Here is a 23,269-nt window from a genome sequence, read left to right on the forward strand (position 1 = left end):
GTGTGTGTGTGTGTGTGTGTGTGTGTGTGTGTGTGTGTGTGTGTGTGTGTGTGTGTGTGTGTGTGTGTGTGTGTGTGTGTGTGTGTGTGTGTGTGTGTGTGTGTGTGTGTGTGTGTGTGTGTGTGTGTGTGTGTGTGTGTGTGTGTGTGTGTGTGTGTGTGTGTGTGTGTGTGTGTGTGTGTGTGTGTGTGTGTGTGTGTGTGTGTGTGTGTGTGTGTGTGTGTGTGTGTGTGTGTGTGTGTGTGTGTGTGTGTGTGTGTGTGTGTGTGTGTGTGTGTGTGTGTGTGTGTGTGTGTGTGTGTGTGTGTGTGTGTGTGTGTGTGTGTGTGTGTGTGTGTGTGTGTGTGTGTGTGTGTGTGTGTGTGTGTGTGTGTGTGTGTGTGTGTGTGTGTGTGTGTGTGTGTGTGTGTGTGTGTGTGTGTGTGTGTGTGTGTGTGTGTGTGTGTGTGTGTGTGTGTGTGTGTGTGTGTGTGTGTGTGTGTGTGTGTGTGTGTGTGTGTGTGTGTGTGTGTGTGTGTGTGTGTGTGTGTGTGTGTGTGTGTGTGGAATAAATGCGGTCCCAGACCGACCTTTGACCTTTCAGTCCACTTTGCGGAGTTCACAGTATACAGCGAGAGGCACGCGTCTCTATAGTTATTTTCGTCCCAGACTTTTCACGAATCTACACACATGGTACCAATTCAGCGTTTGTTATGCGCTGAGTTGCAAGTATCGAGCTGCCTAAACTAGGCCTGATGAGCACGCCGCAAACCCCACGTCTCTGCATCTGCTTATGTTTTCACATCCCCGCACATCATGAACGGCAACGGCGGGCTCCAAAGCACGGTTTTGCTACAGCTATGAGGCAGAACCGTGCACAAGGACTGACGTAAAGTGCTCTAGAAATTTCTAAGCTAAAAAAAAAAGAAAGCCGATATCTGCCTAATCGTGTTCCTCCAGTACTAGCCACGATATGGACAAAAATGAATCTTGCCACTCTGCGACCTTTTTTAAAAAAAAAAACGTAGCATAAACGCACAGGTAGCGCAGGCTTCAGCTAAGCTCTCTAGACGTGTCGCGGATTCTCTCGCTCACGGCATAGAACGTCAATGGGCATTACTTAGAAGTGCCGTGCACCACGGATTAACTAGGTTATCAAACTTGAATTGGCTGCACAATTCTCGAAATGGCGCGCTACAGAATGATGCAAAAACCTTTCTTTGGCATTATATTCATCACACTGAAAGCAGGGTGACGATAAGTTAATCAGAAACAAGAAAAACTCCTGCACTAATCGGGAGGCAACCGCGACTAAAAGGCGCCACCTCAAATCAGCGGCCCTCTTTGACGGAGAGCGTATGCACACGTGAAGAACGGCGAAGTTGTGTGCCGCCCAGTGACACAGAGAACAGCGATATTAGAGATAAACATGCAGTCGATGAGCAAGATGGACGTCGGTCATTACACTAGTCGTTTAGCGCAAGAAACTTCGACGCGCGTGTGTCCTAGCGCGATGGTGCAATGGTTAGGATGATGGAGGCGAAATACCAGGTGCGTGTGTACTGTGTGATGTCATATAGCGTTATCGAATCCCTGTGCTGTCGAAATCGCCGGAGCCCTCCACTACGGGGCTGCATGGGACGTCCAGCCCCATATAACCTACCATACCATACCATACCATACCATACCATACCATACCATACCATACCATACCATACCATACCATATCATATCATATCATATCATACCATATCATATCATACCCATACCATACCGCACCATACCATACTATGCCATATCATATATCATATCATACCATATCATACCATACCACACCCATACCATACCATACCATACCATACCATACCATACCATACCATACCATACCATACCATATCATATCATATCATATCATATCATATCATATCATACCATATCATATCATATCATATCATACCCATACCATACCACACCATACCATACTATGCCATATCATATATCATATCATACCATATCATACCATACCACACCCATACCATACCATACCATACCACTCCGTACTATATTATGCTATATCATGTCATTTGTCTTATGTGTAATGGCCGGCAGTGAACCGTTTAAAAAATAATTGCCTGCTCCCTTTGCTTACTCTGTCATGCCTACTCCGGCTTTCGGTTACGGATTAACGTATACTGTCATTTCGCATTACGCTTGGAAGTATCAGCGGTCATTTTGATGTGCTGCGAATGTATTTTGCTTTGAACTATAGCCTTTCTGGGGTCTTCCTTGTGACGTTTGAAAAAACTACTTTCCTTATTTTGCCCTAAAATAGTTTCCTGCTGCTCTCTCCAGCGTATGTTCACCACAGGTAAAGTTGCTTTGCTTACTACTTGCTTGCTTCCTCTCACCAATTAAACATTTTTGCTGCCGTTAAGTGAAGTGGAGCAACGAAAAGTTAATTTCATCGGACATCTTCCTCACGTCCCCCCCCCCCCCCCTTTTTCCTCCCTTCCCTCCTATACACGCACACGTCCGTTACTTGCGGTGCGTAATTGGTGAAAATCTGCACTTGCGCTCAATTGCTTTTGTCAGAAAGCGTGAACTAAAAAAATATCGCACAGTCATGAACGCGGCGAGCCAGTAAGAGGAAAGGAGCGAAAGGATGCGAACGCGAAGTGCACCTTCACGTTGCGCCGGGTCGAAAGGGAGTGCGGAAGTTACGCGCTTGCCTTTTGTACAGGCTTCTTCTGCTTCTTCCAGGAAACTCGGTCGCTTGCTCGGCGCGGACGCTTCCACCACCCATGCGCTCGCAATCTTTCAGGTGCGACGTACAGATATGCTTCGCGTGTTCACAAAAATCCTCTTACGCAGATCCTAGTTTCCGCATTTTGTTTACTTTTTTTTTCTTTATTCCAGGCTACGTTGCGAGCGTACGTACGTATACGCAAGCGCAGAGTTCCCTCGCTCAGAACCCGCGCCGTAGCGTCCGTTCCTGTGCGTTTAAAACTTGCAAAACTCTCGTGTTGCTTTTTTTTTTTTCCCCCGCGCTTGCGAGCTTTTCGATCGAACGTTGCGAAAGCGCCACGCGGCGACCTTGTTTTCTTATTCATAAACCCAGCCGCTGCTTCGACCGTGAAACTCATTTCCTCCGGCGCTGTGCTGGCAAACGTGCAGCCCTAGCGGCCAACGGCGCCCAAGGATGCGACTCGAGGTTCGCGTACAGAGAACTCCCAGGAGAGAACCTACCTCGCATTCGGGTGGAGATTATAATGTTTGGGTGCCAGTCGATGAGATTCGCGCCGTTTTAGCAGTTCTATCTCGTCGAAAGTACAGCCTGTTCGCTACAAAGGCTGGGGCCATGCCGCTTGCAACTTTCTCACTTATCAGCGATATCTCCAATGTTCGCCGCTATGGTTCAAATCTCAATTTAAAAATTACAGGAAGGGTCAGGAGCTTATAGTGTTCAGTACAATGTCCTATATATGGCCACAGAATTTCGCCGTAATTACAAAGCTACAGCCGACTATTTCGGTGCGTATGCGCCTATACGGTTGCGCAGTCAAGGAAACGTATACACTTCAGGGATGACTGAAAAGAAGATATCAAAGATGAACGCGAGTTTTACCCATCTGACAAGGAAGCGGTGCATCATGCTGACATGTCACTGGTGCGTTTGCTTTCTCACAGGCTTGTATGCGACAAAGCGCCTTAACAAACCCCTTCGAGCCGCCCTTCAAACCCCTTCAAAGGTATCCTGCACATTCGAGCCTTTTGCGCTTGCGCTCATTTTTATGCTTTAGTTCAATTTCTTTTCCTTTACTTTTTCACACAGTAGGTCGCAGTAACACATTTACCCAACTAAGCACTCCCTTCTTTTTTTATTTGCTTCCACAAGGTGTATGACGTGAGGCAGGTTCCTATTTTTGAACCCGTATTTGCTTACGCTTTTATCTTGGACTCCGTGACCATTAATTATCCTCTGCCACTCCTACGGTGTACAAACTACACGTGCCGAGCGCGATGATTATGTTTAACCCATGATGGATTGCTCATACGAAATACAGAAGTGGAGAGCGGGAGTCTTGCGGGCCGAGAGAGCGAGGCGATTCCTAGAGCAAGTATACTGCAGTACTTAAAAGGAGCTCGACGATGGGACGATTCTTCAGCGTCCTTCCGACTCTCCCTGCGGTCGCTCGAAATGCTCTGGTGGGGATTTCCATCGCTTATTTATTTTAAGACCCGCAGCCGTTCCTTCGGAGCCCCTCTGACTACGTTAATAGGGAAGGGGGTGGGAATGCGCGCCGGCTGCAGTGGTGTGCGTTCTTGCGCTTTCAGATCACCGGCTTACTTGTACACTGGCAACCCAGCTTGCAGTGGCTCGGTCTCTAATAAGGTTACGAAATCGCGTTGGCTCCTACAAGTCGGGAGAGCCGAACGCGAAGAGTGTCGTGGAGCAAGGCGCCACTCGAGTAGGCGTATACGTATATGGCACTTTAGAAAGGCTATAGGCTTCCGAGTGTCAGACAGATGGAAGCTATACATATACGCACTCAGAGCGAGAATCGGGTCACAGAATCCACAAGCGAACTTTATTTATTGGGATATCTTTGACGTGCAAAAAGAAAGGACAGCCTCAACACTTTCGCATACAAATCGGGCTCGTTTTTGGCGCTGATCGCGGCAATTATTTTAATATTAGCTTTATTATGAACATCAAACACCCAGCGTGCTTACGCGCCCACGTGTGGCCTTTACCGAGCTTACATACAGATTAATATTCAGTCCGTTACCATTTTTCACCAAAATGTTCGACAACACTGTACGGCAGCTGTTTGGAAGGAAACGGGTGTGTTAATGTGCCAACTTGAGCCAAATTTCAATGAACCTCGTGTTTCATTTTGCGATAACGGAATCCTCCAATGAGACTTTTTTGTTGAATCCTTCGTCAGCGAACTGACGCTTCCCCTTTCATTAATTGTTTCGAGGCTGTGCGCGAGGTCGTGCTGTGAATAAACTGTACAATTAACGCTTTACGGGATTGTTTTCCCGACTAATTACAGCGCAGTGGGAATATATTTAAGGAATTCTAATGTTCCTTTCGAGATATTTATTCCTGTTGGTTCCAATGTTTTAAATTTATGGATTAGATAATCCTCCCTATATTTTCTGTCACTTGAAGATTGAATGCCTAATTGGAGAATAAATAACTTTTTTTATATATCAAACTTATGGTCGTTCTGATTGAAATGCTGGGAAAGTGCTTTTGGGAGTTTCTTACTTGTGTCTGCCCGATATTTTCATTGAATGTGAAGAGGCTCCCCTCAACCCTGGTTCAGTGGTTTTTCATACTGTGTAGCCGTCTTCTTTCTTTCGTTCTTACCTGATTGCCCGTGAATGAAATTTAAGAATAGGGGTCACCTTTGACGATAACGTCCTTCAATTTCTCAGTACATCATTGCCACTTAAAGTATCGAATAGAAAGTTGATCAGTTGGTTTTAGTGAAATAATCGTCTCTTCATTAAGCTCTACAACGTACGTAATGTCTGCCTTTCTCTCAGAAGCACAGACCGTTCTGAGTTATGGCAATTATTTTAATACAAATCTGCACACAGCAGAAAAAAAAAATCATCACGTAGGTTTTCTTTGCTTGAAGTGTAATAAGCACCTCTGTGTGCGAAAGTGCAACTGTGTATATACGACACTTGGCAGTGATCTGGTTTAGTCCACAACTCACACCGGTTGCTCAATACAGACAAAACCCCCATTACTGGGAAGTCGTGACATACCGATTTCCTCACCTTCAGCAGCGATAACATGTTGTCGAAATTTTTTCTTACATGAATACAACTCGCATACTTTATCAATTAAGATTTTGTTCCTTGATTGTTGAAATGAATTCTAAATAAGATAAAATTCTGTTTAATTGAGGAACACTAAGACGCGTGATTAACTACGAAAAGTTACGTTGAGGCCTATTTTATCACATGTTTACGGCAAATCGAACTAATCAAAGGCACAATTTTCTACTAACCTTAGCAATAACATACCGCGCGTATCCCTCGTACTTCCCGAGGTCATGCATCTAAGTGCAATTCGCCTATCCTGTCCTTGTTTAGAGTGCGAGCTTGTTTAGTCCTTGTTTAGAGTCGCACTGCAGCTCCAAGTTGTTGTTCTGCCGCGTATTTTACCTTGAGCCGACAGACGTCGTAGTAAAGAGCTTCAGAAATTTCAACCACTTGTGTTCAAAGTCATTCAATTGCGCGTTTCAACTTCAGCTGAGCGACGCCGTGTTAGAAGGCTCCGAGAATTTAGACCACCTGGGTTTCTTTAACGTGCACTAACCAGGCGGGGGGTTCAACAAGTGCATCGCCGGTGCTTGATTGTTCTGTCTCGCCATGGATGAGGTGCGTTATGGTACGAGAGCGTCAACGCTTCGGCGCAGGCGTCAGGCTGATGCGCAGCCATGCTTAACAGAGATCACGCTCGAATATAACTAGGTTTAATCAGGATAAACGTCAGCAAAGTTTTGTACCCGCGCTCACTTTCAAACACATCTGTAGCCGGTAGCATCGGGCAGCGGCCATACACGCGACACCAGCGATAAATTTGCATGCTAACTCAACACGCGTGCTGTAGTGAAAAAACTGACCAGGCGAACTCACGAGGATTAGAACGCATACGCGTTTCGGAACGATGCCTCAGAACTATCGCGCACACCTGCACCCTGCATGCAGGGGGCCAGTACGTGCCTCCTGGGAGAGCCGACTAGTTCGCGGCCGTCTGTGAGCGGCAAGTAATTTTTGCCCCTATTATCACACAAGTGCAAATCTCGGCTGGTCTCCCAACTCCTGAGTGTTGTGAGAGATTGCGCAGAACGAATGCTTGAAAACATTTCATGATTCATAAAGTCGTCAACTCGCGCGATTTTCCACAGCACATGCATTCATATGCGCGGCAAGCCCTTATAAAAATGGGAACATCCTTTGAGTACAACGTGAACTCAAAAAAGTCAAAAGGAAGCGACTTCCTTTGAACTCAGAATTGGCTACTGACTATGAATTCACAGTGAATAAACTTTCTCTGACCTTCCTGTGAATTTCCTTTCAGCTCCCAGTGAACAGAATGTTGTCAGTTTGAGCTGAGTTCACAGGCAGTGGCTAATTATTGGTTCAACGGAAGTTCGAAGGAATGATGACTATAGGATATTTGGTGGACGTTCGAAGGAAGTATGTTCAGAGTGAAACATTCGTTTGTATGAGCTTCCTCTGTTTAGGCCTTGCAATCAGGCCTGCTTTTAAAGACCATGCGACCAAAAATCGGATCACTGCCCACAATCCCAGTGCAAACATGCGCAACTGCCGGTGACCACCTTGATTCATTTACTCGGCTTATTCCTATCATGCAAGTGAACTAAAAAAGAAATTCTCACCTTACTAACTTAGCACACAGATGCAAAATTGCTAGACTTTGCCTTTTTCACAAGTTTTACTATCACCCCCTGCTCAAGTTTCCCATCAGCCCCGCCCTCCATATCCCCAGCCGCACGCACTATGAAAAGACCGTTTACCTGCCCGGACATCTGCGAATCTGTCATCTTTTTTGTTCGCATCGCACGGGTCTGGAATGACTTGCCAAACACTGTCGTACTTCAGTCTGACTCATCAACCTTCATGTCATCCATCGAATGATTCATGTACTCGTCAACCACCCCCTCATGTAATCCCTTAAATGAGGCCATTGAAGTATCAATAAATAAAATACGCAAAAGCCCAGCATTCGTCACAGTAAAAAAAAAAAAATCAATTGCGCTTGACCTACGTGCTAAAAAAGGAAATTAACACACGCCTTACATCACACTGCTTTCATGGTTGCGCAGAATTCGTGCGGAGAGCCAGCAGCTTTGCGCCGCGCGAAATCAAAGCTGTGAAAGAATGTGCGCACGCTATATGCACGCACACGCGGCGCGAATTCGAGCCGACTTCGGAAGAACCCTGGCGCGCGCTGTCTGCCATTATAGACGCGCAGGTGCATGCAAAGAAATTCAGGGTGTTCGAACTGACTTCGTTTTAATGGCCCCAGCTTGGTTTTTATTAACCTGTAATGGTTGCAGAAAAGAACCCACTCTAAAAAGCAATATCTTCGTTAATGTGCAATAGGTTCAGCAGTTAACGTGAAACCTAACCGCACAATATGTCTAAACACTTCTAACGCCACATTGTTCCTGCACTCGAGCTGGGGTTCCGGGCGGCAAGCTTCCACTGCTATATACGTTGTAAGTTCCCAATGTATGCACCGCAAAATAAGGTTCTAAATTACTGGCAGTATATGATCTCGAAGGTACATTGTATTTGCAGCTCAGTGTTATCAGGTCCCAGCCTTATTTGTTTGCTTGTAATAGCTTGTTACTTAGGAGGGTGAAGGTTTCACATGGGTAAATGTGGCGTGTGGAGATGAATTGAAAGGATAAATGCATAGTTAATATGCAGGAACTGGTGCGCTGGGCCAGGGCACGGGACAGGCTCCAAGCAAAAAATGTTCCTCTGTTCAGGGAAGAAGGATATTAAAAGTTTAATGAGTTCAGTCGCATTACAAATTGATTTGTGCAAAAGGGAGGATAAGTTTTCGATTTTAGCCAACTTTCTCAATTCAAGCAATGCAAGACGAAATGGAGTGGCCAGGCGCTTTCAGTATGACGAGATTTAGTGCCTACGACTATACTCTGGGTTAATTGTTTTGCTACGAAAATTAGCGCACGCACCGAGAAATGAGCGCTTCGGCAAAGAGCATAGTTATTGGCGGGTTCTCAATACTGACCCCTTTGTCGGAAGTTTCCCAACGAAATGGGCACCGCATTTGCTTCTTACTTCCTTCCACTTAGAGGTCTTCAGCAACCCGGTTTATTCGACGGTTGTGCATGGATTTCACTCGGCAACTAAATGTGAAACCTCAAAAACCAAGTTAAGACAACGCAAGGGAGGACATGTTGGAGCAGGCTGCGGTAAGTAAAAATAAAAAGAGGGCACGACGAAGACAGCGGCATAAGGCTCAGCCGTGACATTTTTACGCCTGGGAAGATCTTTTGAAATATTTAAACCTCGAAAGGCGTGAAAGAACCAGAGAAACAGAGGCAGCGCCTTACAGCACGAAGCCCGGGGCGCATCGGTAGCCTAGAAAAAAAAACGTGTATTCAGAGTGGCCCTAACACAGAAGTTTATACGAAAGTTGATTTTCCACAACGAACAAAACAAATACAGAAGCGCAATATAGGATGGTTGCGCAATGTGCAAAGAAGCCATACAAAATCAGCCCATTTAGGAGACGGTGTCACCCGCGCTTCGCTCTTTCCTTGAAATATCTTGCAATCGTCGCTTCCGGGATGAATATTTACATAATAAGCGACTAAAGTGAGTTGCGAGGAGCCATTTTCACAAGCAGATCCTGGTGTAGACGACAAGACTTCTAAGAAAGGCCGCAATATTGCTGTCCTGCGCGCGAAGACACGCCTCGAGATAAACCGATTTCAAGACGAGGAAATTTCACGGTACGGTTATACTATCTCAGATACTATCTCAGAGGGCTATGGAACGAAAAATGGTAGGGGTAACATTAAGAGATAGGAAGCGTGCAGATTGGGTCAGAGAAATAACTCAAGTTACCGACATTCTAGTGGAAATTAAGAAGAAGAAATGGACATGGGCAGGACATGTAGTGCGAAGAGAGGATAACCGATGGTCGCTGAGGGTAACAAACTGGATTTCAAGGGAAGGAAAGCGTAGCAGGGGGCGGCAGAAAGTTAGGTGGGCGGATGAGATTAAGAAGTTCGCAGGGGTCAAGTGGATGCAGCTAGCACAGAACCGGGTTAAGTGGAGAAGTATGGGAGAGGCCTTCGCCCTGCAGTGGGTCTAATCAGGCTGATGATGATGATGATGATGATGATGATGATGATGATCTCAGATTATGTCACATGCCTGTGTTCAAAATAAGCTGACAAGACCATATAATTTACCCTCCCCCCGAGAAGTACGCTTTCTAGTCGGCAAGCAAGGCACAGCCATATCAGTTCACAATGATTGTCCTGATATTTCCAGGTCTACGCGGATTCAAATTCGTTGCAGCCCCAGTTTTCTTCCCTAAAACGATTTCACCTCTCAGCAACGGAAGTAATGCAGACTATCCGTTAAAGAAAATTAAGATATAACGAGATGAGAGATATACTCATTATGTGCTGCTATTTCTCGGGTGTTGTGCGGTTAGAAAAAATAAGTTATCACTGGTATCACTTGTGCGAAATCATTATCATCAGCCGGGCTATATCAACTGTAGGGCGAAGGCCTCGCCCATTTTACGCCAAAAACCCGGTTCTGTGCTAGCTGCAATCACTTGACCCCTGCGAAATTCTTCACCTTATACACCCACCTAATTTTCTGCTCCCGCCTGCTACGCTTACCTTCCCTTGAAATCGAATTGGTTACTCTCCCTCTCTTTGCGCGACATGTCCTGCCCATGACCATTTCTTCTTCCTACTTTTAACTAGAATATCAGTAACTTCAGTTATTTTTCTCAACCACTCTACACGCTTCCTATCTCTTAACGTTACCCCTACCATTCTTCGTTCCATAGCCCTCTGCGTTATCCTCAACTTAAGCATAACCCTTTTCGTTAACCTCCATGTTGCAGCTCCATAGGCGAGTACCGGTGGGATGCAACACTTTCCTCTTGAGTGATATACCGGTATGGTGCTAGCCATAATGTTTGAGTACCTTGCAAATGCGCTCCATCCCAATCTTATTCTCCCAGTTATTTCCCTTTCGTGGTCCGGCGAAATGCGAGAGATAATTATAAGCATGAACTTACGCCATCTCTTTATTATCGTTATAAGTGGACTCTCTCCTTTCGCCAACATATTGCGGAAACAAGGCATGGAGCGGGGTGCGAGATGAGGAGAGTAGGTGAGCAGCCCCGGATAACTAGTTTGTGCTCCAATAACGCAGCAGGGACGCGGGGAATGGGGCGGCAGAGGGAGCCGGGTAGTAGCGTGGCGCCGCCGCGCGGCGGTTTTATTGCCACATATATTCCGGGCGAAGCGAGCCCTTCATTTCCATCCGCCGCGCGTGCCAGCTCTCATCCCAAACTAACCTTTTCTCTTCGTTTCTTCTTGCGCGCGAAAAGAGATGCCTCGGTTGTCATGAGCAATTCTCGCAGAGAGCTGGTTTAATCGAGAATAATGGGCTCCGAAGTCGGAAAGTCGGCGCCTTTCCATTCACTTCACGCGCCGCCGCTCGTTGCTTTCCGTCCACACCAGCTGTGCGCTGTCTCACACTTGTCTGCAGAATCGCTTCCGCCGGAGGCCGCTGTCGTCTGAATTTCTCGCTACGCGCTGGAATTTCGCATGCGCTGCACCGCGAACGCGCCGCTATCGTTTGCCAACGCGCCGTCGACTCGAATAAACTGCGCCCCGACTGTCAGTGTCAGGCGGCGTTTTACTGTACCCCCTCAAGGTTACCACCGACCAGAAAGTGCACCTGCAAACGAGAAATGTCCATGGGCGCCGGAGAGACGGATGGATTTCTCACGATATGGGCCGGAAAGTGCCGGAGGAGGCCGCCACTTGCATAATTGCTGTCATTTCGTCGGTCATCGGCATTATCGCCACACCACACACGCGCTCCCTGCTCTTCACCTCGTTCTCCTGCAGCCTCTCCAAACATGAGGTAATGTTCCCTTTGCCTTTTTATGGGAACAAGCGCCGCTTCCTTCCTCCCCTCCCTCTCCACCCTCCCACCCGCTTCCACGTGGTATGCATACAACGTTTCTCGTGGATTTAAGGTTTGGCAATTCTTAAAGTAAATGGAGTGAAACCAGCTTAGTTTTTTCTATTGTTTAAGTCAGGCATGTCATTTAGCCGTGTTCGATAGTAGACGCAACAAAACAATGGCCTGCAGACCGGCGTTGCGGACAAAAGAACGGTGGGCGATATCAATGACAGCTCGTGCGCTCCTCGACCTTCGGCCAGAGAAAGGAAAAGAACGCTATATAATTTTTTAAGCATACCTATGTAATTGCACTAAATAATGTTACAGCGATATATATATATATATATATCGCCCACAGCGCTCAAGGAAGGCCATGAAGGCACGAGGGAGCTTGGTATTCGCAGCGCATCACAGGATAATGCCAGGTCCCAGTCGCTCATGCAAATTTATTCTAGGCGGGAAAAAAGTCAAGCTCTAGCAAACTCACGAATGTAGCCGTTCAAAGCAGCGAAGTCGCGCCGGCTTTACGTGACTATTCTCATGACGTGCGTGACTTTAACGCTGGCTATATCTAACCCAAGAAAGACACTCCGAGCAAAGAAGCCTATACTAAAGTTAATAGGTGCGAAAGTAACATGACAGGACAAGCGAAATATAAGCCGGCTGATCAATACGCCGGCGCGCTTTAGGTATGTATGCAAACATCTCCGCATAACTTAGATTCAGAGCTCATCAATGACAGGAGGGTCTTGTCGAGGAGATAAAATTTTTTTCATTGTAATTTCTAAGCGGCGACGGTTCGTTCAGGCTATTCAGTTATGCAATTCCATTTTTTTTTTTTTTTAGGAAAGGAAGATGGGATCAACTGTTTGTTACTCAGTCGGATTACGCAGTTTTATTGGATTGCTCAGGCGGCGATATGCACATTTTCTTCTGCAAAGGAGCAAACTACTTCATACTTCTGGCTGGAAATCCTATTAATGCGGGCACTTGTATCGAAGCAGTACAATTAAACTCCAGGTAAAAACGCAGTTCTTTGCTGTCCAAGTTACCGGATGCGGTTGCGATACTCAGTAGCTATGGAGTTCGACTGCTGAGCGCGTGGTGGCGGGATCCAATTCCAGCAGAAGTGGCCACATTTTCGACATAGGCTAGAGGCATTTTAAAGAAACTAGAGGTGCACGAAGAGACCTTTCTTTACTTCAAATCGAATGCAAATCGAATGCAAATCGAATACTTATTATTTGATATTCCCGCAAATACCGCCAAGGACTGTGCTGTGGTGCGGAATTGTAATTTATGCTTCTTAATATTTCGGCAACACTGATATATAAGCGGCCGCAACGTCATGACTCAAGAGAAACACATATCACCAACCAAATTATTTATTAGAACCCGACGTTTCTCTTCTATTTCAAGTACTCAACCAGGCGGAGTTCCGCCGAAGATGTTCTCGTTCAACGTCATGACTGTGTAGGAAAATTACCCTTTGCTATTGCTAGCGAAGGAAAATAAATTGAAAACGTACGTCAGGATAGAAGACGAGTGATAGCTACGGGGAGCCATGGCCGCTGAGGCCGAAGTGAAGTTTGCTGAACTTGCTTCAACTCTGCCGCGTTGTCTAGTTTTAGACGCCATGAAGGAGCATTGTGAATGCCGCAGCTCCAAGGGAGTGCGTACCTGGTGCTGGATCCTTTAGTACTGCGCATATTGACCATTTGGCCAAGCACAAAAACGGCTTGCTTTTCTTACTCGTACCTCTGCCCAGTTGTTCGAAATTTATTTGAAAAGTTGCCACCACATTCCATTCGTTTCGAGCACTATTTGCTTCGTGCAAATAATAGAATAGGGAAATATGCTATTCGCTATTCGAAACTTCAGTATATTGGTAAGCCCTATAAAAGGTGGGCAGTCGGACTGTGCTATGCCAGTGCACGTTAAAGAACCATAGGTGGTGGAAGTTAATCTAGCTTTTCCCCCCCCTCCCCCCCCCCCCCCCTTTTGACGGCGCAGTTTGACGGCACAGTTTAAATGTCAGCTGAGAGTAAAACAGTTACTCTGTCTTTACTCGAATCCCTCAGCATTAACCAACTAACGAGCATTGATAGCGCCGCTATAGTTAATAAAACCTTTACTGCGAAACTTTGCTTCACTGCGAAATTATCTCTGTGAGTCAATATTGCTTCCCCCTTCCCCTCCTCCCTCCCCCACCCAAGAAAGAAGAAAAAGGAAAAAGTGGTGAAGGCTCCTGTTTGGCCAGTTTTGCAGTCTAAACAAGTGCTTCCAAAATGATTCCGTGGCAATAATATGCGTTGCATATTTACACTGGGGATAGACACACCGCTGTATGTTTTGACACGGCATTACATCTCATGGCGCAAGTATGCTCAACCTTTCCAAGCCACTCAGAGTCAAAACGGCACTACTCTGCTTATTTCATAGTTATTCTCGTTAACCGCAAAGTATCAATCGTTTTTAAGGCTTTAAATATTTTACTGAAGCCCAGAGGGTGACTGTATACGCTTATATTAAGGGTTAAACATGTCTGCGAACCTTGAAGCAAACAAAAATAATCCTCAAACAATTTTACATGTTCGCCGTCCCAACGAATTCAATGACATGCTTTCGACAGCAGTGCGACATTGATAAATATGCGACAAATGACCAATCCAGTGAAAATACAAACTACTTGCGCTGTGCGAATATTCAAATTTTTTCAATCAAAACCCGAATATCCACCTATCCCATGCATCAACGAATAAAAAAAATTAGTTGTGGTTTAGCTTGGGTTTAAACCTGGAGTTACGCGAGAGCAATCTGCATGTCTATGCTTTGGTTCAGTTTGAAAGTAAAGACATGGCTTTTGCACATAGTAGTTTACTCTATGGTGTCAGCTTTATTGATGCCATAAGGGAATCACTTCGAGTCCCAGCACCCCTTACCTCTCGTCGTTGAACATTATAAGACGGGTGTAGAAGAATTCTAGTGTTATGACATCATCTCTACGTCGAACTCCGGGACACACCGCCGTCACAACGTTCGAACAACCCTTCTGTCCTAGCAACTCGCTGTTGTCGTTCGCCTCTACCAACTACCGTGTTATCTGTCTTTTTCTTCTTCTTCTTTTATTTCTTATTCTTTTTCTTTTTCTTTCTTCACTCTTCGGACAGGCAAGGCGAAATGGTTAGACTGTGGCCAATGTACCTCTCGCTACAAAAGTGAACATTCAAAATTATTCGAAACGGATGGATTACGATCTTGGGTTTTAGAATAGTTTAAGAAAAACAGACATGACGTGAGAACAGGGAACGCCATAGTCTTCCTCGTAGACAGTTTGAAAAGCAGGGTCCACTCCGACGCCTCACGGCATGCTGGGTGGGAGAGGGATTCAGCGCTGTGACACGGTCCACTTGTTTGGCGGCACTAGCATTTCTTATACACATGGCATTCTAGACTAGATGATGCGACAGAGTTCGGACAGGTAAACCAAACTCTGCATCTATGCCCAATAATAAAGGTTCTAGTGAATATCCTCTGTATCAAGTCAGGTGTGACATCATTATTCGCCGCCGGTAGCAAAAGGCCCTTATACGCATGACTTGTTGGTCAGAGGGTTATTATATTGACTCCGCGTTGTGTGCTTCCTATAGTGGAGATCAATACTGCGAATTTTACAGCGATAGGTTTAACTTCATGATATAGAGCGCCTCTGCTAGGGTTCGTGTGTTCCGCGTGAAAATTTATCTAGTGTAAATCTTGTAATATTCGTGAAAATAGCGAATAATCACACGAACATTCTCTTCGCATCCGAGTCAGTGTTTTCACTATTGGGTTAATATTCAACTTTGTTTTTAGGTACGTTCTTTTTATTTAGTTTGCTTGAAAAGCTACTGTTTGCACACCTGCGCAAATTACTAATGCACTGTGGAACTTGATATTCCCCTCCCTTTCTTGAAATCATTGTAAGCTGTTCTACAAGTGCATGCGACTCATTGTCATTGCTGAAGGAGGGTCGTCGTAGATGACACTGATAAATTTTATGTGTGTAGGCTACACTACCATTGACGTAGCCTATAATGTTCCTATCGTCGCTAAGCTCACGAAAATCCCCCCTAATAGCGCACGAAGAGATTTTTAGATGAGCAAAAGAACGAAAATGCTAGAGCGTCGAACTCGATCCAGGAACTTCTCAAAACAACTTTGGTATTGATGGAACCATGATTGCAAACTTCTTTTCCTTGTTTCGATCTGTCAGGACGGCCCTTGCGACGCAGTTGTACTTGCACACCATCGTCACTTACTGAGATCGGGCGCCTCCCGATGGAGTTCGAGGAAGATGGAGTAAAGATATGGCTCTTCCCTGTCCCCCAATTCCTCGTTCTGCAGCGGACTGCAGTACAAGTGGATTCTCTAGCGCTGGAAGACAAATGACGCCCCTTTCAGAGCGACAATAGCCAGCTATCCATCACACCTGAAATCCAACTTCCTAACGACGCGTTCTGCAGTGAAAAGGCGGCGCCGAGAGAAAGCTCGCGTTGAACTTCGGCACGAGTGTATCTCGCGCAAAACTCATCACGCTATACGAACAGACGAACACTTCGAGTACGTGAATAGCTAATGTTTCATTGTATCAAATTTTCAGCTCTGACATCCTTCTTCAGACGGCTCAGCTAGAATGTATGACGGCCCCAACGTGAGGTTAAATGCAAAGGAATATAAAAGTCAACTTGACGACAAGTACTACATAGCTATATATGAGAATAAACGCTTATGGCAATGAGCGCTGTTCCTGGCAAGAAAACAAAAACATCTTCAAATCTTACCAATCAAAGTAGAACTCAGGCTACGCCTTTGTTCAACATTTCGTGCAGTCTACTGCAGCATGAATGTTCAAAATCTGCGGACCGCGTATGCAGTTCCTTGTGAATTTTCCCTCGCGACTCGGTCCGGGCGCCGACCGGTAGTGAACCACTTACCGCGTCCTTCATCCTGTCAGAACATCCGCCTACTCTGTGCGAAATTTAGCGCCCCGCTTAATACATGTGGGCAGGAAATTCTGCTACCAATATTACGTTACGGGAAAAGAAGGAACCTATGTTTAGTAATTCCGACAGGACAGCCTGACTCTGACCGTCCTTTCAATTGAACTTAAGCAGACAAAGTTTTGAACATGACAGTAATTGCTATCAAAGCAAATCCCGCGCGGTTGCTAACAACAGGCAGGTGTTTGCTCTAAGGGCATTCTCCGCAGCTTTCGACTCGAAAAAGCCAAATCGTATTTGCGTTTTAGTGTAACTCACTCAGGAATGCGTGACTATACAAAGTGTGCGAGCTTCCACTAGCTTGAGTTACCGGCGTTGGCACATATATCTTGGATTTTGATCGCGAAATAAGTACTTATTGGCCCCCTAAGAAGACATGAGAAAGGGTAAAGAATGAAAAATAGAGAATTTCGACACGAAGGGAATCTCGGAAATCTTCGGGAATTTCGGTAATCTTTTAACTTTTTACTTTTTACTCTCTTTCACAATTGCCGTATTTCCCAACAGAATGCAATTTAAAAGACCAACCCTTGACTATGAGCCACCGGCTTACGCCTGATGCTACCCTGATGCTAACGTCTGTACACTGGAATGGAAAATGGAATCTCATGGAATGCGGCCCTGGTATTTTGTAGCTAGTAAAAGATTCGTTTTCACCTAGAGTAGTCAGTTCGCAGTTATAACACGCTGCTTTGTCGACACAGCTGACGAATTAAAATTTCTCATCACTGTACATAGAGCAAACATTATTGTGCGCACATTAATAACGGACACGCCTAACGGCTTCTTTGCTGACAGTCCTTATTGTGGCGTGTGTGTATGGTGGCAAGCCGATATATCCACTAAAAGGGCATGCGCTGATGGGATTTCATCTGAAGTTGGTTTCATTCTGATTATTTTTTTGCAGCTCGTTAATGCCTAATGTCTCCGCTGTGACTGGAATCAGTAAGTCGGTCAGATTATTAGAATGAAATTAAATGTAAAGAAAAAAAAATGCACCAAAGTGGCATTACATCCATGCTTCTTTTCACCGCTTGCAAAATACGACCTAGCACTATTCTGTCCTTATTATTTACAACGTTGGAAGAAACGATCATAAGTGAGTGCAGTATACTGTACTATGCAGCAAGCCACAGTCATTGTTCAGGAAGCTGTCACATTATAACTTAGAGAAAGGCGCATGTCTTGCAAGTATTTCGGTCTCTGTGTTAGCGGCTCAAATCTTCATACAGTAGGTACTTACCCTCGGAGCACAATGATTGACTTCTGCAACATGGCGAGCACATTAAGACCTCAGTCCGGGCACTCAGATCCGAAAAGAATTCGAGTGCTTCTTTTCTTATTCGACTGGTAGTTTGGAAGAAAGTAGCGGCGGACGAAATTAGCACGTAGGCGTGTCTTCAGTGGAAGCTATATACCGCCTCAGCTGTGACAATCCAAAAGCTTCGATCACTATTCACAGCTGCACTATAGGCTACCATCTTTGAAATGGCTAGGTGGCGAAACTAAACTCCGCTCTACCGCTTTGTTTAGCCCAGCATCTTACAGCGGGCACCCATAAACAATGTCAATTTTGTTGAGCTGAGTGTGAAGTTTCCTCTCGCGAGTATATATATGTATATATATATATATATGTGTGTGTGTGTGTGTGTGTGTGTGTGTGTGTGTGTGTGTGTGTGTGTGTGTGTGTGTGTGTGTGTGTGTGTGTGTGTGTGTGTGTGTGTGTGTGTGTGTGTGTGTGTGTGTGTGTGTGTGTGTGTGTGTGTGTGTGTGTGTGTGTGTGTGTGTGTGTGTGTGTGTGTGTGTGTGTGTGTGTGTGTGTGTGTGTGTGTGTGTGTGTGTGTGTGTGTGTGTGTGTGTGTGTGTGTGTGTGTGTGTGTGTGTGTGTGTGTGTGTGTGTGTGTGTGTGTGTGTGTGTGTGTGTGTGTGTGTGTGTGTGTGTGTGTGTGTGTGTGTGTGTGTGTGTGTGTGTGTGTGCACGCGCTCGTAGAAATGTTTTCGAAACTGTCACTGCTCTTTGCCTTCTTTCCTCGTTGAACATATGTTGTGCATATACGAGCTTAAGTAAAAAGTTATCCGCAACGTACCTGTAAGCTTTATTGCAATACAAATAGGAAACTGAACTTATCATTTTTCAACATAGTTTCGTTGTTTTTAAACGCACTAGGTCAGTCACTGCACAATTTCCTGATGCGCCCGGCAAAGAAGCTTTTTGGCTCAGCAGCGAGCCACGCTTGCACCGCGCCCAGTAGAGATGTTTCGGAACCCGCCGCGCATTGACTTCGAGAAAACCAACACTGTTGTGAAGGGTTTCGCAGGCAGAACCATGGTTAATTTGCAAACGATGCGCCATTTTTCAATAGTCACTCGTCTGTCTAACAGAAACTTTTCACACGCACGCTCAATGTGGTCATCATTTCTGGCCGTTGATGACCATCCGGCTTTTTCCTCATGACGCCTCATGCGTAAAGCTCGTTCGGCCATTTTTGACTTTTTCAATTCTTTCGTGAACACTGGGTTTTGGCAAGACACTGCTCCCGTATTGTCCCGAACCTTTGATGGGTCTCGGCTTCTGATACACCTTACCATAAAAAAAACCGAATCACTGCTTGTAGTTGATCTTTGGTGCAAACTTCTAAGGAAGCACTCATGAGCTATCTGCAACTAAAGGTAGACTAATGGTGGAATTGCGGTCTAAATTTCATAACAAGATCACTACAGCCGAACAATAATATAAACTAGGAGAGAGGTTAGTATGAACAATGCAAGAATAGTAATGTCAGAATTGCGGATAATTCTAGACTCACTCTCCTACATGCCACTCCGTGCCTGCAAAACGCGAGTGCAGGTACCCGCCGAATCTTTTGTCACCTGACGAAGAAGTCACGGGCGTCGCTGGCTCTTCACTGCGCCGGCGGCGGTAAACTGTCGAGCACAGAAGCTATGCCCAGGGGCGTGAGCTGTCTAACTCAGGTCACTGATACGCAACAAAGCATTTTCAGCTATAGAGCTTGATCACTGGGTGAAGCCAGAGGGTCCATCTTGACTGGAACGTTTGCGAATCGTCATGGCAGTTGTCGGAACCAGTGCTCTCTTGCTTTTGTTTTTCCACGAAATGACGCCTCTGGGTTCTAGTCTCCAGTTCCATGCCTGCGGGGGCGCTGTACTCTGGAATGTTGGGATCTGACCAGAGCTGGCTGCTGGCACGCACTGGTCTGTTTCCATGCACACGTGACTACAGCTACTTTTTTTGTCATCTGACAACGAAGTCATGGACGTCGCTGATTCTTTCTCTCTTTCTCACACACACACACACACACACACACACACACACACACACACACACACACACACACACACACACACACACACACACACACACACACACACACACACACACACACACACACACACACACACACACACACACACACACACACACACACACACACACACACACACACACACACACACACACACACACACACACACGCGCGCGCGCGCGCATGGAACTGGATTTGTTATTGGAAAATATTTTTTTGTTGTTGAAGTTTCTTTTGAGAATAGACACTTTTTTTTAAGGAAAGCGAGAGCAGTCCAAATAAGCTGCCGAGAAAAGCGAGAACATTGCCACTGTTCGTTGTTGAACCAGCGAGGTCCGGACCATTATGTTTCAGAATTAAACAAAAATGCATCACCAATGAAGCTTCTAATTTTGCCATTTTTATGCATTATTTTTATTCTTCCCGTGCATGCAGGTCTGAGATTCTCCGCAAAAAAGTTAATGACGTGCGTTTACCTAAATGACAAAGAACGCAACAGTTTATGCGTCATAAAAAGGCGCAGTTCTTCGTTGGGTGAGGGAGTAGCGCGCGAAGCAATCGTGGTCGTTACTCGCGATAGTTGGCGATGTTATCACAGACGTTATCGTATACAGAACCCTGTGCCCGATAGAAGGGTAGTCGTAAGAGATCCTGAATGATCAGCATCTAGTCTTGCTCTTGCTAGGCCTGATCATATGCTCTTCCTCCTCTTAGAGTTTCATTTTAGGGTTGTTTTAACATTATACTTTAATTGCTTACGCAGTCGCGTTCATTGCACTGCCCATGCACAGAAGAGCCATTGGCAAGGACAGAGTCCATTTTCATACAGTGACACCGCCCAACTCTGCCGAAACATCGCCTGATAAGCAGACGCAAAAGTTTGTACAAGCCTACTTGCTGCTAGGTTCATGAAGGGAGCAAAGAGAGAGAGAGAGAGAGAGACAGTTTGACTCCATCCACATTGAAAGATTTTTCTGCTTTATTTTGGTTTGGGCCAAGAAAGTTTTAGGCTGCGCCAAATTGATTTTATACGTAGATCAAGCGAATTCTAAAACTATGCAAAGTAATTTTGAAGGTGAGCCATGTCAATTTCGGGAGTGTCCAAGTCGTTTTTGGACGTGGGTCAAATCGATTTTCGAATTGAAAAAGTCAGTTTTGTGTGTGGGCCGCCCAAATGTTTGGGGTGGGCCAAGTTTATTTTTGGAGTGAACTATGGGAGTTCCGAAATGCCGTAACTCAATTTCGGGCAGGAGCCATGCGAATTCTCACGTGCTTTGGTCTGGTTTAACCCCCCAAAGGCGCTTATAGGCTATTAGAAACGTCGTAGTGGCAGAACCCGGAAACTCCGACCACGTGGGTTTCTTTAACGGGCACTCTCATCGCACAGAACATGGGCGCCCTTCTTTTCGCCTCCACAGAAAAGCAGCCGCCGCGGCCGGGATGTCACCCCGCGTCCTAGGGATCAGTAGTTGAGCTCACCAACCACTAAGCCACAGCGGCGGGGCAATTCGAATCCGAACCGAACTAGAATTTTCACCGCTTAAACTCGGCCAAGGTCATTCCAAGGTAAAATTTCGGATGGGCGAGGATTGGTCAGATACGAGCCTAATGTACTATGCGAGCATTGCCATTTACATCCTGCAGAGCCATTGCTAAATTGCGAATTACTTATTGCGTTGCCATGTGCACTCGCTTCCTTCCCTGAGTCCATCTGAAGCCTCGTGTTCTTTCCTGACATTCGTTAATTTTCGGTAGGTAAAGTGCTTTCACACTTAAAGAAATATCAGGGATTCAAAAAGTGCAGTTACATTTTTCAGTTATTTAAAAGCTTATAAGCTGAATATAGTCGGAAAACCTTCTACCGAAACCTAGTCTTCTAGTCTAGTCATAGCTGGCTGCAGAGCGTTAGAATTTAGAAACGTGATGTTCCATGAAAAGTGGCGTGTATCTGCTTCCTTCTTCTTTTACTTTATTCCGCCCGTTCGTCTAAATTGCGTGCATTCTCATGGCGTCAGATAATATTGCAAAGCTGAATGATACAAAGAACGACGTGGAACTGAAATATTATGCGTCTCTGAGCTTCATGTAACTCCAGTGGTATCTAAAAAATACCCCGATGGTCTGCATATAACCTTGCGGGGCTCCTCTCGTAAAAGCTTTGTTCTGCGGAGAAGTTACTGTTCTCGCACAGGATTTTCGGGAAACTGCAGCCGGCTATAGGCAGAGCAAAACCGATAAATATGCATCAGACGAGCCTAATTTATTTGTCCGTATTGGCTGGAGAGCTGGACTAGATAGAACAGATTCGTATTCAACAGAAAGGAGAAAAAAAAGCAGTATCCTGCGTATTTTTTATAAATAAACGCTGTTTCTTAAAGGAAATTATAAAGCGCAGGGGCAAAAGTGCGCAAAAAGTACGATATTTCGCGTACTATCGCTTCGAAGCAAATCTCATCCGCTTTGTATTGGAAGTGTTAGGAAGTGCAGATATTCAGAAGCAATGTCTTTTTATCCATATGTAAATTTACCGCTTTCTTTGAAAAAGGGCTTCTCAAGTCTCTTTATCAAAGAACGGCGTCACTGAACTCTTGTACATGGTAGAAGAATTTCCTCAACTGCACGGGAATCAGTGATCTCGTCTGAAGGCGATAGGGTTTAAGGCCCCGTTCTTCGGCGTCGGCGTCGGCATTGGCGCCGCGTTGTGAACGAATAATCACAAGGATAACTGTGGGAGGCGGCACTTAAAAGGTGACAATTAATGGCCAGACATCTACTTTCCGGAGCTTTTGTGATTGCACCACATCACGTGACACGGCCGTCGATGGCAGGAGCTACCAATTCCGGCTTCTCGTTCGAAAGGGGACCGTTAGATAGGGAATCGAACCCTCCACCGGGACCATCGGGTCTCGGCACCAACACGCTGGCCCTAGGCCACGCACTCCTTATGTTTGTACGGCCTGGTTAACGCGGGGCTTTATGCCCATCTAGGTGGTCTTTCATATAATTTGGAAAGTTATCAACTTTTGCTAATTAACACTCTTGCGTTATACTCTTAAATTCGTAGGTTTTGTGTCCTCCCCCCCCCCCCCCCCCCCCACACACACACACAATTTTTTTTTTTTCATGCGTAGCATGCCTTGGACATTTGTGCACGTGTTGATAAATTTCATG

General features: G+C 45.6%; 1 protein-coding gene and 1 long non-coding RNA gene across 2 annotated transcripts in view; one reads left to right on the forward strand and one right to left on the reverse strand.

The window, feature by feature from the left end:
- LOC146203097 (synaptotagmin-15-like) overlaps positions 1–23,269 on the reverse strand; it is a 319,979-nt gene that overhangs the window by 193,595 nt on the left and 103,115 nt on the right. The gene's annotated exons all lie outside the window — the stretch shown is intronic.
- Positions 11,249–17,490, forward strand: LOC146203098 (uncharacterized). Its single transcript, XR_014702335.1, has 3 exons — positions 11,249–11,691; positions 12,580–12,753; positions 17,283–17,490. It is a non-coding gene; the product is annotated as an uncharacterized LOC146203098 (long non-coding RNA).

The sequence above is a fragment of the Amblyomma maculatum genome, chromosome 1 (genome assembly GCF_055883805.1).
Source record: "Amblyomma maculatum isolate TAMU_Amacu chromosome 1, ASM5588380v1, whole genome shotgun sequence".
NCBI classification, from domain to species: Eukaryota; Metazoa; Arthropoda; class Arachnida; order Ixodida; family Ixodidae; genus Amblyomma; species Amblyomma maculatum.